Source organism: Poromitra crassiceps (genome assembly GCF_964638095.1).
Source record: "Poromitra crassiceps genome assembly, chromosome: 6".
Classification (NCBI taxonomy): Eukaryota; Metazoa; Chordata; class Actinopteri; order Beryciformes; family Melamphaidae; genus Poromitra; species Poromitra crassiceps.
In genome coordinates this window covers 41,680,783-41,686,782 of record NC_139627.1, presented here as the reverse complement: position 1 = coordinate 41,686,782, position 6,000 = coordinate 41,680,783, and positions in this window count along the sequence as shown.

The window sequence follows — 6,000 nt, the reverse complement described above, 5'->3', positions numbered from 1 at the left end:
AAATATTTATTTCAACATTAAGTAGCAGATTGTAGGAGAGATAAGCCCTTTTCTTTTGTGTTAACCTGAAATCCACAAACGCTACGGATTAGCCTCCCGAAAATCTGTGTAAACATCGGCGCGGCCTGGGGTCCTTCAGGCTAGAGCAAGGTGCTCGTCACAGGTGAATGACGTGCAGCGCACAGGCCTTCTTCAGGCATCCTCTCTGCCCATGGTACGCCATGATGGTACGGCATGGTAGGATTGCCTTCTTTACCAGGGAGGGTCTGGTGAGACGAAGGAGGAGCGCGGCCGGGAAAACCACAGGGCCTGAGCCTCCATGCACCGAAGGGTCTTTCAATACTGCGGTGTAGCACTAGCTCTATTGCAGCGGATTGGGTGTGATCAGCCCTTCCGCGGGCGGTGCCGCGTCTATGTGCCGACAGGCCGCAGTGCCGACAGGTCGCAATGCCGATAGCCCACAAGCAGAACCAGCTGAGCGAGGCAGCGTGCAGCGTGTCGGTGGAGCTAACCTCTCCCAGCCCCTACGCCAAACCTAACCTCCCTCCCCCATGCCTAAACCTAACCTCCCCCAGACCCTAACCCAAAACCTAACCTCTCCCAGCCCCCACGCCAAACCTAACCTCCCCCCATGCCTAAACCTAACCTCCCCCAGACCCTAACCCAAAACCTAACCTCTCCCACCCCCACGCCTAAACCTAAGGTCGGCATTGCGGGTGGTCGGCATTGCGGGTGGTCGACCCGGCATAGCGGGTGGACCCCTCCGCGGGCAACGTTGCAGACAGAGTAGGAAGGCTGATCCGTAGCGGCTGCTTCCGGGACGCGGGTCGGGGTCTTAATCGGCCTCGGCTGGGTCTACTGGGCGAGGGTGTATGATGTTGAGAGACCCGAAACACCTTACGACCCCAGCTAACATCACTGATGACGCGTCCCAGCGCATGCCGAAGTATGTATTTTGAATTGTAGAAAAGGCCCTGCAATGTCCCGTTATTTTAGTTTCGTTCCCATTTTACAGAACCCGTTTCTCCTGTTTTTGTTTAGGAGTTAGGTAAGTGCTTTGACTTTTGTTTAACCTTGTCTTTTCTTCGGGAAGTTCAGGGTTGGGGATTCGTTTGTTTGTGTTGGACATTGCTCTTCTCTGAAGTTAAAAATACTACTTTGTGAACTTTTGACTTTGGTTCGGCGGACCATCCTTGGGAGTGGGAAGAGTGGGGGGGCACTCTTGTGTTGCGTTCCCGTTCCGCGAGGCCGGTTCGCAACACACACTACAATCAATTACGGTAATAGAAAATGGAAATAACAGCTGATAGATTACAAACACATAGTTCAAATGGGTTACTATGAAACAGATGGTTTTTCTAACAGATTTTGTTCTCACTACTGAAAGTGTTGCTGGATTTTCCGTCCCATTTCACACACATTGAAGTTGCACCATCATACTTTTTCAACTGGAACGTCGGAGTAAACCAGTGAGATTTCACAAAGTCAAATACACGTTTACAGGAAGTCTCTTCTTTATGTTGGGGAAAAAAAGAAGAAAAGAAACACTAGTCTCTGTGTGTACTGTATCCAAGAGTGAATTAAATTTGTACAAAAAGATCCATGTGTTTATCAATACAACTATAAGACGTGTGCCAGTTTATTTCTGGGGCTGTGTCTATATTTCACTGAGCAGAAACTAGCACACTGATGGCTCCAGAAAGGTTGTGCCAGATGCCTTGTCTTGCACGTAGCTCAAGTGTCCCACATACAGTGTGAGAGAATTGCCGGATACAGAACTCTCAGGACCGGCACAGAAGCGGCGGGTTGGGAAAAAGAAAAGTGCCTCCCCAGAGAAATGATTCAAGGTATCGGAGAGACTGAGAAGCGAATAAAAAGTGAATGCAATTTCAAAGGGGAAATAATGGAGGTCACAGTGTTTGATGTTCCTACGCTGGCCATGAAAATACCTTGGTTGATGATGAAATCAAACCCAGCTTCCATCGGTCTGGAGGCTAACAAAGCTACATTTAGCTTTCTGCATTTTTTAATAAGACACTGTTCAAATCTAAGCTAGCAATGCATCGGGCTCCAGACAGAGTGAAAGTGCAGCTATCTCTGTGCCTCGATCGTAGTGATATGGGCTGGATGAACGCAGCACTTCTTTGGAATGTGATGGATGGCTGTTTTCTGTGCTATTCTCTTCTCGTGTTTTTGCGGTGATGAGTGAACACAAGGTCAAAATGGAGTTTATCCTCTGATATCACCTGCCAGTCCAGTCAAGAGGAAGGCTCACTCAAGGTGACGTGACTTTGGTGTCTGTACTCTGTATGCCGGTACAGTCTATCCTTCATCTCCCACGAGCTTAAATTCTCCATTTATCCTCCGACAGGAGTAGAAAACATCTCTAATATGACCCGGGCTGTGATCTTCCCTAGTAAACAAAAAGAAAAACGGGCCTCAGCCATGACTGTACTTGACAATCACAGGAAAAAACAACAAACAATGGCTTTGTCTACGTTCAAATACTAAACGTGGGTCAAAAGCCTTCGAGAACCCGCTTGCAAATTGCAAGTAATTAAGGAACCAGTGTGCAGCCATAAATCCAATATTACATTTGTAATAACTCCCATTTTTCGGTCTATTTTGTACGTGTGATTATCGTAAGGTCACAACTATTGCACATCGCTCGCAGCAATTAGGTAAAACGGCGATTACACAGAATAACAAGAGCACTGTGATTTAAAAGTGCTCGTGACATTTGATTCTGTCTGTAGTAGCGCTAATGTGCTCCCTGAAAGTGATTTAGTATGCAACGGATCGATCGCCATTGTCAAAAAGTCATTTAAATTAACTTCTTTGGCTGATCCAGAAAACTGCTTGTGAGGCAAGGGACTATCAGAAAATTCAAAGGGACATGCCTCGGTGTTAAATTGAAACGGGGGGGAACTCAACAAAACCAGTGGCTAATACAAACATCCCAAGATGTTCCCTATATCAGACTGGATTGTTGTCTTGGGCTGCTTATCTTCTCACAAATTCAAACAGTGCAGAGTCCACTTTCCCTACACATCTTGTTCCATTCATCTGCACAGGGGCTTTCCAGCACATCACTCTCTTTCTGACATGTTCAGTCTTTCAAATGACCTACTGAACCAACACTCTGCTTATAGTGTGCTTGAGAAGATGCATCGGATAGTTGCCCAAAACCATGACAGACAAATTCATTTTTCAGTCAAACACGGACCAACTCATCTATCTAATAAGAACTCCAAGTAAAACCACAATTGACCCGTTTCTCTCTATATGTCAGAAGATACTTATGGGGAAGCAAAAGTTGGATTCTCACTGAAAATACGTCTATGCCCGTGCAGTGCATGTCGAATTGCAGATGAAGCATCAAATTAAAATGCCAGGCACTGATTAAAGAACGGATGTCCCACTTTTTGTTTCAACTTCTCAAGAATTGTGCTGTTTTCGAGGATGGCGTTAATTTGTGCAACAATATTACCGCCACAGCAAAACCCATTCTTTCCTTTCCTAAAACTTCCTGTGATGCTAACAAGGAAGAAGACACCCTGCCGCCTAGCGGGGTGTGAACGCATATATCTCCACCACCAATTAGTATTGGCTGTAGTGTAAAGTGACAGGGAGCTAATTCACAAATACTATAGCAACATGAAAGAGGAGGGAAGTCACCCGCAGAGAAAAATAGACTGTCAGTCCCGTACAGATAGAGCGACATCAAAATGTTGTCTCCGAGGCATTCCAATTACTTCAAGGCGAACTGTGAACCGCTAATAACTTCGGGGAACCTGAGAAAGAAAAACATTGTTAGCTAATTACACAAGCAAGTCATTTCGACTGATTGATGGAACATATTATCGTGTGCTCTGCTCGCTCTCGCTCTCTCTCTCTTTCTCTCCCTTTCCTTGGCACTCTCTCTCCCCCTAATTTTCTCTTCCATAAAAAAAGAGAGTCGAATAGCATCTAGACTGCATTTCCTTTGGCAGCTGTCTCCATGACGGCCCGCACTGACATAATGAGACACTCTCCCTGCTCAGCAGTAAAGCACAATCAACTGGTGAACAACTGGCACAGATTTATCATCATCAGCTCGGGACCAAAGCTCTCTATGCGAGAGCTGACATCGTCTACAGAAGCAGAACTGCAGGCGCTGGCATGTGCTGTGTAAGACAGAGGTCGACCAGTCTATTACTGAGGTGACAGAGCAGCAGCCACCAGTGTGTTTACATTTCTAGATTAAGCTGTGCGTTAATATTCCTGTGTTCCTCGTCCTGCTAGTATTTTCTTTTTGAATTGGCACATGTAGATGCTATATCCATCTACACAATAGCAGATAAGCTCATACGGTGATTATGAGAAATGTGAATAAGAACGCTATGTATGATGTGCAGCTATTAGCTTAGGCGCTGAGGCATAGTTTATTGTTGTTTTTGTTGTCTGTTCTGCGACTATGGTAATATTCAGAGTATTCTGTTTAGTCATGCATGTATGGATATTTGTGATTCATGACGAAGCACATAAACAGCTTATGCTTAATACAAGTTTAATCGGGATTTGAACTACAAATGGATCAAATGGGTATGAATTAGTTATCAGCAATGTTACTATGAAGGTGAATACTACCTGTGTTACAATCAAATATTAATTTCTATAGATACAGTCGGTCTGTGTGGGAACGGCCACAAAATGTTACTATGCTGGCGCACTAGACTAGATGGTGGGGTAAAACCCCCCATATATCTCAATGGGCTGACTCACCAAAGCCAAAGGACGGTGCTGCGGCTCTACACTACAGGATTGGGGATTAAAAAGTAGGTACATAGACGTCCTGTTCTACGTCTACGAACGCGAGGATTTACCCCACGTCGATCTATTGAACACACGTCTATGACGAGACACTGACTGTATCTATTCATATATATTTGTACATAATATCCATATAGTTATATAGGTATGAGGGTTTTTGATGTTGTTATTTTTTGGTCATAGTTCTGTTTTTGAAGATAACCGAGCAAAACCTGGGATATATTCCATTCAGGGAATTCATGTGCTTCAATTGAAAATGAACATTAGAAAGGTGTGACTGCACAAGCAGAACATGTGTCCTTTGTTGGTTGACTTGAATACACCGACCACATCATCCTTATTGTATTCCGCCCCAGATTTAGGTAACCGAGCGCACTCGTACCCCTTTATGAAGTGAGTTGAATGAAAGAGGAACATCTCACTCATTGGCTAACTTGTCACTGCGCGCACGAGTCACACACATCTGAATTAGTAGTGGGGATGTGAAATGTAAAAAGTTCTGACACATTATTAAATGCTGCTGGATCAAAAGCTTCCTCACTTACTCAGCGGCACTCCGTTCAAATGCATAATGTTGTCACATTGTTTTTGAAGAGCTACAGTTCACTGCAGTTCTCTGCTCTATGGAGCCATTAGCACAGCCAGAGAAAGACTTAATGGACTGGATCTTTATGGTTCCACACACTAATAACAATATGGATGTATTAAATATGTTGTTTAGTTTGTTCAGTCATGTTGTCCCAACCACATTTGAGCCAGAATCAGTTGCTCACTATTCCACATAAATGATGGCGTTTTGGCATGTTATTTCTGAGGTTCCATAGCATGATGTTTCCCCCTAGTGGTATGAAAATTAATATGATGGACAGGCATCTGGTGAATATTGTTTAGTGTTGCCATGGGTTATATCTACTGAAGGTTAAGGAATTAATAGTTTCTGGAACAGCAATTGAAGCGTTATACAAATTACTTTATTTGTGAAAATATATGTTTACAGTTACCTCAGAGGGTTACACTGTAACTTACAGTGTGTCAAATATTGGGTTAGTTAGCTGTGGCAGCTGGATCTTTTTTTTTCATGGCTCTCTCCCATTTTCTCCCCAATTGTACTTGGCCAAATTCCCCTGCTGTCCCGGTCGTTGCTCCACCCCCTCTGCCGTTCTGGGGAGAGTTGTAGACTAGCACCAT